This window comes from Pteropus vampyrus, unplaced genomic scaffold, assembly GCF_000151845.1.
Source record: "Pteropus vampyrus isolate Shadow unplaced genomic scaffold, Pvam_2.0 Scaffold76, whole genome shotgun sequence".
NCBI classification, from domain to species: Eukaryota; Metazoa; Chordata; class Mammalia; order Chiroptera; family Pteropodidae; genus Pteropus; species Pteropus vampyrus.
In genome coordinates this window covers 8,300,757-8,315,181 of record NW_011888857.1, presented here as the reverse complement: position 1 = coordinate 8,315,181, position 14,425 = coordinate 8,300,757, and the positions used below count along the sequence as shown (strand labels likewise).

The 14,425-nt window shown below is 37.4% G+C and overlaps 1 protein-coding gene across 1 annotated transcript in view; it reads left to right on the top strand.

Moving 5' to 3' along the window:
• The window catches only part of LOC105293752 (protein kinase C-binding protein NELL1-like), a 282,706-nt gene that overhangs the window by 25,927 nt on the left and 242,354 nt on the right, over window positions 1-14,425 (top strand). The gene's annotated exons all lie outside the window — the stretch shown is intronic.

Sequence of the window (14,425 nt, the reverse complement as noted above, 5' to 3'; positions counted from 1 at the left end):
GTGTGAACTCATTTATTGAGGAAAGAAGTCTATGAATTAAAAATCCAGAGAGTAAGCCCGATGGACTGACTGTCTGGAGGCCTCTGCCAAAGTCTAGTGAGAATATCCTTAGCAGTGGCTGGATGGGTCTTGGAAGAATCGTTTTGGGTGCCAGCATGTTTCTCCACTATGGTTAGCAGGGGTTTACATTTATCTTGCCTGTCCACAGAAGCTGAGCTTCTAAATCTGAAACCTCAGCTTTCTTAAGTTTGTTGATCATCTATGCACTTCAGACTTTCTGTTTCCCAAGAAGGTAACTGTCATGTTCTTTCAGTACTTGAAAAACAGAGAAGCTCTTCTTATGAAACCCTTAGGATATGTTATAAGGCAAATAGGCTTTTCTGCTTTGATCATCCACTACAGAGCTAATGACTACACTCAAAGTTTTGTAGCAAAATAGTCTTTATGAACTAGATTTAGAAGGGGAATTGGAATGCAATTTAACAAGGTTACATCTAGGCACACCTCTGGAGCAGGGTATGAGGGAAAAAAACAACTTCAGTATAGCTGGGAAACTGGAAATGAAGATGTGTTGTTAAGGAAGTTGCTTTTCATACATTTGTATGGTAATCAATCTGTGTCTCCTCTCCATTCCTATTTCCCGCAGCCACCTGATTATCGTATTTCCTGATTGCACATTATATTCTTTCTATTTTTATGTTTGTTCACAAAAAATACTAGCAAAATACAGTTTAAAACATTCAATTCCTTCTAAAAAGTCTTATTTGCTTCTGCCTATCTTTCCAGTTTCATTATTGACCCTTCTCGCCTCCATTCTAATAGGGATCACCTGTGCTTTCTTTACTTTCATGCTTTTGTACTTTGCTGGTATTTCTGCTTGGAATTTTCTCTAGGTTTTAACTGTTGAGGAAAATTTTTCTCATCTTTAAAGAATCAGCTCAAGCTTTACTTTTCCCTGAGGACTTTCCTAGTTCCCTTAGCATTCAAACATACATCTTCCTCTCTGCTCCCATTGCAAGCAGTTCTTACCTGCATACCAACACTTAGCATATTTATCACATCTTCTCTTTATGTAGCTGTCACCCCTAACAGGCTGTGATTTCATTAATGGTAATACTAATATCTTCCTTATCTTTGTTGCCTAGCACAATGTCTGGACTTCCACTCAATGAATGGAAGTCCAGGACTACCCATTCATGTTTATGGCATTTATTTTTTAAGATGCCTTCACTTCTTATCCATATGATACATATTTTTTACTCCTACTAAACAATCTCTATATAATTAAATAATTTAGCTCTTGCTGAAAACTAAAGGTAGATGCACAGATTGGTGGGACTTGAACACATAAATACATGGAGTCAATTTTTTCTGTACTATGAAGTCAACAGTCAGAAGTGAAGAGGTTCTAACCTGAGTCTGAAGCTAGGTAGAAAACAAATCCCACTGGGTTGCTCTTAGTGGAGACAAGATCTGGAAGACAGATCTGCTGTTGGATCGACTAACATTGGCTTTTTGGCAATCTTCACTTTAGCGTCTGGTCACAAATAGCTTGAAGCCATCTCCTTGCTTTGACTGCTTGGTCGGCCTTAAAATGTGTAGCAGGTCACAGCCTCACTTCCCACAGACTGGTGTATTCATGCTATCAAACTGCCAGTGACCTAAAAGTATTCTCATTTTTAGACTATGGAGCCTGGAGCCATCAGAGTGGGTATTTGACTTCTCTCATCTGTGACTCCCTTTCATAAAGGCTCTAGCTCTAGGGTATGGGTGCAAATTTAGAGGGACTTACCTGGTATGTCAAAACAACAGCCAGTAGCAGAATGAATGGAAGAGTTAAGAATGGAAGGAGAAAAAAAAAATAGCCACCTGGGAAGGAGGAGATACAGAGGTGGGGAAACAGAAGGAACCATGTCCCTACCTCCCACTGTGAGTGCCCAACCCAGCAGACTCCAGCAGCAATTACATGCTGAAGTAAGTTTGGAGTTTGGATTAATATCTGGAGCTGCATAATTGCTCACAGGTCTTTCTGTTATTTAAGAGTGGGAAAAAAAAGTTATGCAAGTTGACCAAGACCAAGATTTCATCCATGGGCAAGGGAAAATCTTTCTTCGGTTAGGGCCAAAATGAGAGCTGTTCTTTTATTATATCCCATGAGTGGTAATTGTTAAAGCATGGACTTTGGAAACAGAGCTTTGCTGAATTTCTTTTTGTGTAACTTATTGGTGATAATGTCTTGGTAAAGTTCCTTATTTGCGGTATTAGAGTCCTCCAGAGAAACAGCATGCATACATGTAGATATAGATGCATATATATACATATGTGTATATGTATATGCACACACATATGTATTTAAAAAGAAAATTATTTCTAGGAATTGGTTCATGTGTTTATGTAGCCTACCATGTCCAAAATCTGCAGAACCAGTGTTCCAGTTTGAATCCAAAGACTGGAAGCTGCTGTAGAACCAGAAAAAAACAAAACAAAACCCTAATGTTCCAGTTGGAAGGCCGTCAGTCAGGAAGAGTTAATGTTCCAGTATGAAGGCTGCCAGGAAGGATTCTGTTTTACACAGGGGAGGGTCAGCTTTTGTTCTATTCAGGCCTTCACCTGATTGGATGAGGCCCACCCACATTATGGACAGCAATCTGCTTTACTCAGTCTCCTGATGTGTCAATCTCACCCAAATCACACTCACACAGAAACACCAGAATAATGTTTGACTAACTATCTGGACACCGATTGGCCTAGTCAAGTTGACATATAGATTAACCAGCACACTCACACTGTGTGAATCCATTTTATCACCTCACAGGCTGTGTAGATAATAAATGAGAAAGTTTATGAGGCATGGTCAGAGTAAGCAGCTCAGGAAATAGTAGCCATAATTATTACTAATAAGAGCATTCAGAGAAGAAGATCTTGATCTAAGCTTAGGAAACAGAGAACTCAGGAGGAGAGTCACAGGATCAAATGTAGGCCAGCAGTCAGGTGAGTGAGAAAGAATATCTCTCAGATAAGAGCAATTCAAATCTAAAAGAAATCTGGTTTTGGAGAAAGAACTTCTTATATTGTACCTGTTGAAGCAGGGAAAATGATTGATTGAACACCCTTAAATGTTCATTGAGCATCTATGATACACCAAATATTGCACTAGAATTTGGAGATTTAAGATGAATAAGAAGCCATCCCTGCCCATGAGGATGTTATAATGTGTGATGCATAAACTTTTGATAATTGCAATTCTATTGTTCTTTAAAGGCGGTGTCACTACAAGCACAGTGGGAGTGACTTGCTGTAATGGGTCAGGGAAGGCTTTACCGAGGTGGTCACATTGTATCTGAATTTCAAGGGATGAGAGTTTACCGAGTGGATATGAGGGTTAGACCTTTCGGAGAGAGGAAAAGCATGAGCAAAATCATGGAGGTACAATTGCTTACACTCTTTTTGGGGAACAGAGTATAATGTGATGATGCTGGGTCACTAGTGAAAAACAGAAAGTGAAAAGAGTTCCAGGAAGGGACCAATGAATGGGCTGGGCTAGTATCCAGGAGGACTTGAATGCTCTATTAAGGAGTTTGGACTTTAGTCGCTGTGGAGCAGAAGAGTGGCATGGTCACACTGGTGTTTTCCAGAGGAAAGAAGGTAGGAAATACTGGGGAGGAGTTTCTCTAGACCACTGGTCTTCTCAGAAATGATTTCTCTCCTAGGATTGAGCTTGCCTCACTCTTGGAAACCTAGCCTATATCAGTGAAGCAGTTCACGCTGATTAGCAGAGTTTTATTTAAGTTGAATTTAATAGAGTTGTCCTTATCATACGCTTAGAGTGGAATCATATGTGGATAATAAATTCTGAGATGCAATTTATGTACAATTAGAATTACCACAGATCCTTTAAATCTCCTATAATGCACAGCTCAGCATAGTTTTGCAGTTCATTTAGTCAACAGATACTTATTGAGTGCCAAGATTTGTTCTAAATACAGTGAGTATAACAGAAAACCACATAGATTAGGTCCCTGAAGCTGGGGAATTAGATAACAGAAATAAGCAGATAAGTATATAAATATGTTTTCAATTAGTGATATGTACCAAGAAGAAAAATAAAGGAGGGTAAGAAACTATGGCATGGAAGATGTAAGGAGGCTGTTCATTGATATAAACAGCCTTTCTGATAGGGTGATATCTGAGCGAGACTTGAACTAGTGAGGAGGCAAGCCCTGTAGGTATCTGAGAAGACTTCCAGGCAGAGGGAACAGCTAGTATGAAATCCCCAAGGCTGGAGATGCAGGAACTGCAAGTAGACCTGGGTGGCAGGAGCAAGTGGTCAAGCACAGTGGTAGCAGATAGTCTCAGAGGACCTAGGGCCATATCGCCAGGGACTTGCAAGTCTTGGTCAGGTATGTGCTTCAGATTTTATTCTATGTGTAAAGAGAAGTCATTAGAGATTTTCTGAGAAGGGTAGTAACATGATTAGATTTGTCTTTTTAAAAGTATTACTCTAGTTGCTGTGAAGATTTTAGACCGAAAGGAGACAGAAGTAGAAGCAGGAAGACCAGGTAGGAGGATCTTGCTATAATTCACATGAGAGATGGCAATACACTGGAGGACTTGAAAGTGGATAGATTTGAGCACTAATTTGAATTTAGAACCAAAAGGATTTGTTGATGGATTGGATGTGAGTGCAAGAGACAGTAAAGTGTCAAGAGTGATGATTCCAAGGCTATTTATTGAGATGGACAAGATGGCAAGAATAGCTGTTGAACTCAGTGAGTCTCACACAACCAGTTTTTCTTGCAGAGTTGGAAAAGATGCAGGTTTCTTTAGTCAAGCACCAGACTAATGCATTGCTGTGTTTTGGAGCCACATTGAAGGCAACCAAAACTAAATACTGTCTTTAAACATTAAAACTCCATTCAGTAAAATACCGATGCTGTTAGAGGCATGAAGGAATAATGGAGACTGATTTAGGCAATAACAGATTCTCATCTTCAGTCTCATACTCATTTTATGTCATACACTACTGAAGTGAAGGGGAATGCCAGAAGGAATCACCAATAGTCTACAATATTTCTTCTATTGTTTCTTTCTCCCTTCCTCCCTCGTTATCCACCCCACCCCACAGAACATTAAAAGTACAAATGTTACTACACTGTGAGCTGAACTGCTTTTTCTTGATACACTATACTAACTGCCATGGTTTAGTTGGATGTTACAATTGAGGAAGCAGCATTTCTCCAGATGGAATGAATAAAAAGTAAAATGCTCTTAATTTTCAGATACACAAACTGATACTCCACTTGTATCCAGACACTTTATATGTAGATTCAGAGCTGACATATAACCTTCCAATATTATTATCAAGCAGTACCAAAGTAGACCACAGGTATGCAGAAAACATACTATCAACTTTGAATTTAATTTTTGCAAACCAAGCACATTATATATTTACTTGAAAATAGTTACTTAGTTTTATCACATAGTATTATTTCTAATGCTCAGACCTTGATGAGTACCACAGACAGTGTCTCCCAGATTTTTTCTGGTAGACTACATTGTTATTGTATTCATTTCATATCGGTTCATTGGGGACATGTTAACGAGGTACTAGACAAGTGATAGGTTTCTTTTCTTCCGTTGGTAATTGGATTTGACAAGTATTGCAGGCTGCCTTAGGAAACAGAAAGATTACTGTCCGTGAGGATGTGTTAGTGTCATGACAATGACAATGTTTTTATTAGGTGTTCCTTTGTATCGGTGGAGGAACCCAGGATGCAGGATGATGTGGTTGGCACCTTGGATATTCAACCATGGCTCATTAGTAGCTTAGCACATCCTGATATCATTCATTTTTAACACAGTCTATGACAGTTTGGGATAAAAACCATGTAGAACATTTATCTTCAATTGACCACTTAAGTATGCACCTTTGCATCCTTTGACATTCCATACCAAACTATAGCTCAGTGAGGAGAAGTGTTGATGGAGAATTGTCTGTCTTTTAGCTGGTAACCCAGCAGACAAATGAATTGGCAGCAGATATGAGTCCTGATCTTCATGAGGGAAAATGATATTCCATCTTGAGGGTTATCAAGAAGCCTCTTTCTTAGCATATTCTAGATGGATGAATTCTAACTCATACTCATGGTCCTTAAAATGTTAAAAATGTAGGCAGTGCTTATAAAATATGAAGACATATTTAAAAATAATTTCTTTTGGTAAGGGAAGACTTATAAATGAAAGTTAATTCATTTTCTTCTAGAAGAAATTGCTTTACATCAATTTCTCAAATTATTAAGTGGAGGAAGGTTAGAATGTTAAGGGCTGTAAATATTTTTTAGGTAGATATAATATTAAAGAACCTTCTATACCTTATTGAATAGACATTGTAGTGATCAAGTAAATAACTATTCAGTTATCAAAAGTTTGCTTAAAATCATTACTATTTAGAATGCTAGTTTATTGGTTCTTAGAATTTTTTTTTAAATTATAATTTGGGGGCAAAATACGTAATTGGGGGTTGAAATAAAATGAAATGACATACTCTTAGGTTTTAAAAACTTTTTAGGCTAATACAAAATACCCTCAAATATTGCATTTTCACCAATAATAATGATTATAAGCATACATTGAGCTAGGAACTGTCCAAATTGCATGTATTTAATCCTCACAAGACTCTGAGGAAGATATTATTACCCTGATATTATTACACAAGAGTAAAGAGGCAAAAAGAGATGTAAGCAATTTTCCCAAGGTCAAATAGTTATAAATGAAGGAGCCAGGATTAGAACTCAAACAATCTACTGACTTTTAGCCCTTATATTTTGCTGCTTTAAAAGGGAAAATCAATTTTGAAAGTAAAAAAGTTAATTCGTATTTCTATTAGATTTATACGCACATATAATTTTAAGGTAAATGGGGTCTAGAAGGCTTTATAAAGATTAATCCCCTGGAAAACATTCCCCATTTCTTGTTCCTAGAGGCAGCCACTTTCATACTTTTCACAGAATTATTTGATATTTTTGTTCATATCTCTAAATAGCAGGTTTCTTTGCTACTTCTTCATATTCCCAGTTTTGGCGTATTTTTATTGACTTCCCACCACGTAAGATGAGATTTGGCTATCTTTCACACACGTCTCCGCATATCTTTTTGTTAGATCAATATTCTGTATTTGTTATTATGACTGTGTGTATGCTTGATAAATGAATTATCGAATATATTTGACTTCCCTTCTTGAACAACTCTTTATTTCCTGCCATTAATAATCTAGTTTATCATCTTATTGCTTAGTTTACTATGGATTTACCATAATTTATCCCCATACTTTCACCAGTTGTATAAATACTTTCAAAGACATTAACCCTGTCATGTTTTTGAATAAATCTCCTCCAAAGGATGGTTGATTTCTATTCTCACTGCATAGCCCATGTCCTGGGAATCTCTGTTCACCATGATTTTGGAGAGCTCCTTTGCCTCTCCCTGGGGTGGAAGACCCTGTTTCTGTATATCATTCATACTCTTTCTTGGTTTCCTACTCTGGCTTGATGGAGCACATTATCCATTAATTACATGATGATAGGGTGTGTGGGAGCAAAATTTTTGAGACCTTGCTTTTCTGAAAACTATCTTACTTTTATTAAATGGGTTATTTAAGAATTACTTAGAAAACTATGTTGCACATAGCAAGCACAAGGTACATGTCTAGTAAGTAATTTTATCTTCATCTTTGATTAATAATTTGAAAAGGCATTGTGTTTTGGGGTCATAAATCATTTTTCCTTAGAATTTTGGAGGCATTGTTCCATTGCTCTTTAGGTTCCAATATAGAATTTGAGAAGTCCACCACGGAAACTGCTTTCCAGTTTCCATGCCTTTCTGACTTTTTATCCTTTATTTTGAAATCCATGGCTTTAAGTTTCATGATGACATGGGTATAATTCTCCTCCATTGTGCTGGGCACTTGGTGGACCTTTTCTATTTAGATATTGATAATTTCTTAAGTATGTAAATGTTCTTGCATTATATGTTTGGTGACTTGTCCCATACTCTTTCATACTCACTTATTTTGTCTCCTTTTTCTCTTTCTGGCAGTATTTGGATGCTGGATTTACTGGTTCTCAAGCTTTCTTATTTTACTTCTTATTCCCATGCGTTTACCATTTTCACCTACCATTTGGGGATATCTTCTACTTTATCTTCCAACCCTTTTACTGAGCTTTATGTAGCTGCTATTTTCTTTCATACTTCAAGATCACTTTTTCTCTTTCTATGTTTTTTCATGGCATATTGTTTTTGTTTCATGAATGTAGTGTCCTTTTATTCTTAGGACATTAGCAATAGTTTATTCGAAGTATTCTTTTCTTAATGGAGTCCCTGTATCCTCCTCATTATTTCTGTCTATTGATTTGTTTTGGCTTCAGTCTTTTATATTCGAAGCTTTCCTCAAATGTTTGACCCTGGCTCTTCACTCATACTTGAGAAGTAGATAATAAAACACTAATGAAAAATTCAGTACAAATAAGGATGTGACGGTTGACAGTGGAATCCATTATAGGGTGATCTGGGTAATTCTTTCTTGGGAAATGCTTAATTGTCAATAACTTTAAATATTTTATTTTTAGTTTGTTGGTTTCTTTAGAAAATATTGTTCTAAACTCCTTCCCAGGAAATCTAAACTCATTTTCAGCATCCAGTTTACTATATAAACTTATTTTCCCAGAATTCAATATCAGACTTGCACTCAATCGTGCATGGTGTTCCCCAGTGTATAGCATACATGTCCCATCTTCCCCTAGGTTGGTGGAGGGGGAGTCATGTAACTAAGCAAAAGATTTGGGTGTCTGCCTACTCTTAAAGAGACCTTCAACCCACTTTTACCTGCCACTCTCAGAGGTATCTGGTGTTGCTCATTCCTGGGCCTTTTGGGTTCTGTGGTACAAAACACATCGTCTCTTAACTTTTCTCAGAGTGTTTGGAATTAAGCTTTTTCAGATCCGAAGTCATCACTCCTTCATCTGCTTTTCAGTTTCCGGTTTTGTTGTCTTCTTTATCATACTCATTGTCCTTGTTGGTATACAATCTTAAAAAAAAAAACAAAAAACAAATATAATTTAATAGGATTTCGAAAAGGAGCACATACAAGTGCATGCATTTAACCAATCATCTTTACTTGGAAATTTGTGGACATTTTTAGTTTTATATAATTAAAGTTTTTCTATTAAATGCCTGACAGCCTACCGTGGTGCTTTGGTTTTTGTGTGGGACTCTTTCTTTCATACTCAGGGATAGAAGTGAGAGGAGAGAGGAGCACGTGGAGACATATAAAAGCACAGAAGAAGACAAGCAGCACGATGTAGGGGGAAAAGCCCAGGCTTAGGGAGAAGAGATCCAAATTTAAATCTTCTGCTGACTTAGGAAGAGTTATTAATCTTCTTGGCATATTAGTTTCCTTATTTATAAGTTAATGAGAATAACACCTACCTCATAGTTGCCTTTTTAGAGTTAAGAAGAAGTGTTACCTAACACATCCTTGGATATGGTGCCTAGTAGAGGCCATTTTCCATCTCGAAGGAAGGGAGAACATTTGCCAGTAGAGGATGGGGAGGCTAGAGAGAATCCATCTGAGAACTTTTTTTTTTTTTTTTTTTTTTTGGTTTATACAATTACTCTTACTTTGTAATATTGACCAGGGATAAACCAGTTGACGAAAACAGCTGGCCTCAGGAAGCCCTCTCTGATTTCTAGATTCTGTAGTTATTATAATAACCTCATTGTAGAAACTGGGTCATGCTGGTTTAACAAGTGTGAGATGTGTGTTAGAGGGACTATGATTTTGGGTGAATTGAAATTGGGAACTTTTGGGAAAACCCACAGTATATGGTTGCCTGAGTTGGTGTCAGCAGTTGTTGAGAGAGAGAGAATGAGAGAGGGAGAGAGGAAGAGACGAGGGAGGGAGAGAGAGATATGAACTAAAAACTTAGATATGCATAACAAAGAGGACTTAATTGACTCATGCATCCAATCATTATTAGCACAAAGAGCTTCTCTTATCCTGGTTAAGAGGAAAGCCTCTAAAATGTAGAACAGTTGAAGAAAAATATTATAATCACATTTGTGAATAGTTCTTGGAAGACCACAGTCCTCCCAGATAGTGAGAGAGAATTTAGAGTGGCATAATCAAGGCCCTAGATAGTAATAAAAAAGTATGTAATGGAATTGCTCACGTGGCTGTGAAGTTGCGTTAGAAAAATAAAAAAGAATAAGCTGTTTCCAATTTACCTGTAATCTCGAGTCGTCACCTATCTTCTTTTCAACAAAGGCTAATGTTGCTGCTTAAACATCAGTTTGTTACTGGACTATAAACTCCACTGTTTCAGACAGCACCTCCCCGCCCCAATGCATGAATAATGTGAATTCCTTACCTCTATCCTTTGTGCAGGGGCTGGGGCAGGGAATAATGTTCTAAATGAAAATGATATCCAGAAAACTCTTCTTAGTGTAAAAATAAATGTAGCTCTTTCTCGAACAAGGGCTTCTGCAGTGGATTTGGTATCATGCAATGTGTATTCTCTTTTGGAAAACAAAGAGAACATTTCTGGACTACTTTAAGTCTGGCTTGCCACAGCTCTCTGTAAGACCTGTGCATCTGTCAGCTCTTCTGTGGTTATTAAACGGTGATTAATTGACAGGGGAGAAGTTGTGTTAATTGTGCAACAGAGAAAATGGAATAAGCTAAGTCTCTGTGCATTGACATTTTAAGGAAAATTATTGATGAAACAATGTTCATAATAAGTTAGCTCTGTATGACAACATGAAGTGGATTTCAGGAGTTTTCTTGGAGGGGAAGGGAGGGAGAAAGGGGGAGAAAGGGGGAGAGAGGGAGAATCTTTAAAATTTTTGCTTTCATTAAGGCAAAGCTTTAGGATAAAGTCGTCTTGGGCATTGAAAGTGTACTGTATCTCTTTTTCTTTTTTAAGCGCATGTTTTCCTTTTCAAAGTAGTATCTTTTAAAACCTTATATTTTTATTATAAAACTTTAAATGTTTCTCTATTGCCTTAAGGGTATCATAAATTTCCTTACTTTGCCATTCATGGCTCTCTACCTTCAGACTCCAATTTACCTTCCCCTTTTGCCTGCCACTATTTTCCTACATAAACTCTTCCTTTCAGCTGAATGGAGATGCTTAGTGTACCCTACAGGCCTTTCAATTTTGCCTTCATCTCAGACATCTTCTCTTCTCCTCTGTACTTACCAGCTGCTCACCCTTCCTTAAGATTTTACTGAAGCCCTTCTGTAGCCATCTGCACGTCCACATCCCAGCTGCGTAACTCAGGAGCCATTTAGCATCCAGTTCGTATTCTACCTCAAAACATTTAGTTTAACTATGCCTAGAATGTAAGCTTCTTGGAGGCAAGCAGATTTTACATTTGTTTCATAGCATTTCTTCTTTCTGATACTTATGTGGATACTTAAAAGATCCACTTATGTGTTGCTTGCTTACCTGTCTCTATATTATCTCTCTCTCATCTATCTATCTATCTATCTATCATCTATCTGTCTATCTATCTATCTATCTATCTATCATCTATCTATCTATCATCTATCATCTAATATTTTCTGCTCTCTATTCCCAATAGAATATAAGTTCCAAAAGAGATCATGAAACTTGCAAAAGTGGCAGAAGTCATACATGGCACAGTGTTGGCTCCAGTGCCCAGGCTCTCAATCACTAATCTGCACAGCCTCATGGAGATTGTCAGTGACCTCATCATTGTACTTCTAATTTAATTAACCTCTAACAAGATCATGACAAGGCTGACCATTCATTTCTTGAGTGTTTTACTCCTCTTGGCTTTATGACATTATCTATTCATTCTCCTCCTACCACCCAGATCACTTCTTTTCTAGTTATCCTCCTCAAATAGTTCAAATACTAATGACACCCAATTTCGTCACCACTTTTCTATACTTTTCTATAAGTATCTTCGTAGCCTAGTGCTTCTTACCTTTAGAGGCATGGCACATTCCAGTGTTACGATCAGTCATGACATATGTCAAAGACACTCACTTATTCATAGACATTAAGTTACAAGCACTTGTGAATGATTTACTTTTTAAAATAATTAGACTCATTTCAAAGTTACCATTATAAAGATGGCACAGTCATTCATTTGCATTTTAATAGTGTGTGCTTGCTTCTTTGAGAAAAGGTAGAATTAAGAGTTAGCTGGAAGTGAATCGTGCAAAATTTGTAGTCCACTTTGGATTTGCTGAAAATTTCCATGAACTATGGTTGTAGATGTGTCATTGATAGTTACAGCAATTTTGAAATATTATAATTTGTAAACTGAATTTATAGTTGTGTTTCTTTGATTTTATGAATGGATACATTTTTAATAAGGAAGAGAAATGAAGAAAGCACGTGTATGTGTCCGCAGGGCCTAGAAATAAGAATGAGGCTCTAGTTACAATTTCCAAATGAAAGCAGAGTGGTCATCCACATGACGTGAAATAATGCTGTTGATGTTAACATCACGGCTAAATATAACCATGACATGCTATACTTTTGAACCATTTTCTTTATCTTTACTAGTACATGCTGACTTTTTAAATACTACCTGTAGAGGTCTGAATTTGATCCCTTAAAATACAGCTTTATATAGTTTTTATATTAGATTAGCCATATATATTTTTTTCCTCAAAAAATGGCATGTTTTTAGATCATTAAGTGATTTTAGTAATCATTTGCTAAAGTACAAATACTTTTGTAAATATGACCTATAAAAACAAACTGATTGGGAACTCTTTGCTTTATTCGACAAACTCCTTTTGTTTATATATGTGTTTGTTTGGTTTTCATTACAATCGTAGTATACTCTTGAGAATGGATCTCATATGAATGCCATTCATCATCTGTCATAGCAGAAGAAAAGTTGAAAATCTCTTCTTGAGGCTATTTTATATTCCCCTGTGTGGTTAACTAGATATATGCAAGGCTTCTGAGTCTGTATCATCACCCACAATCCTTTCTCTGGAGCTGAAGACTCATTTATTAAGCCGCCCGCTGGGCATCTTTATGTGGATGTTATAACAGGCTCCCTACGGCACATTGTACCTGAAACTGAGCTAATTTTCTATCCTGTTCCACCACCCAAACTGTTTTTTCAGTGTTGTACATTTTTATTGATTGCATCATCATTCACGTAGTCTGTTAAAAAAAAAAAATAAGAATAATATTTAATCTCTCCTGGGCGAATAACCTCATCTCATTTATCTCTTAAATTTCTCTGAAAGTATTTCTCTTCTTCCTCACTGCCTTCACCAAACTATAACTGCTCATCATTTTCTATTGGGACCATTTCATAGCCCAGCGATTCTTAAATGTCAGAATGCATCAGAATCATTCAAGCACGGATTGTTGGGTCCCGAGTCCAAACTTTCTGATTCAATAAGTCTAGGGAGAGTTCCAAGAAATTGCATTTTAACCAGTTCTGGGTGATCCTGCTGCTGCTGCTTTGGGGATCACTCTTTGAAAACCACAGTGATAGCCTATTATTTGCCTACTTGCCACCAGACTAGCCACCTTACTGTTTGCCCTCCAAATTATCCTCCCAAAGGATCAGTTTTAAATACAAGTAGGATTATATTTCTCCCTTACTTAAACACTTTTACTGCCTCAACATCACACTTACAATAGACTTGGTTAAACTCTTACCACTCAAACATGCAAAACCATGGCATTCTTGTTATTCTTATACCTGCACAACATATACATAGCTTATTTTTGTTCCATTGAGGGTAAAGTTTTTCCGTTGTCCAGGGGCATTGGTAGGTCAATCTGTTAAAATGTCAACCATCATCCAAATTGTAATCCCAGTCTCAGGGCTTTCTTTCTTCTTCATCCACACCTTTAAAAGGTTTCTCTCCTTTCCGATGTCAGGAAGAGGACCGGAGTGCATGCTCATGCAAAGGTGACTCATTGGTAGAAATAACATTGTGCAGCTGGGTCTGCGTCGTTTTTCTACCAGTGTTCTATCCTGATATTCTCACCTTCTCTAGCCCCTGGCACTGGTGGTAGACAGCTGTTATCTATCTTATTTGACATAAGAAGTGACAAACAGGTATCCAGCTGGCTCCTACTCTGTAGCCATTTTACTTCAATTTTTAGGAGGAGGGAGCAGTACTACTTCCTCTCTTTACTCCCAGCACATCTAATGCTGGCCTTGACCTGACTGGACTTTGTGTGGAGGTAAAGACAGGCCCTTGATATACAAAGTGTGGTAAGAGGGCCAGTGGAATCTGTATCACTGGGGAGCTCCTTAGAAATGCAGAATCTATACTCCTCCCTCACCAGAACTACTGAATTAGAATCTGTATTTCAGTGAGATCCTAGGTTGATCAGGTTTGAAAGCACTGGCCTGG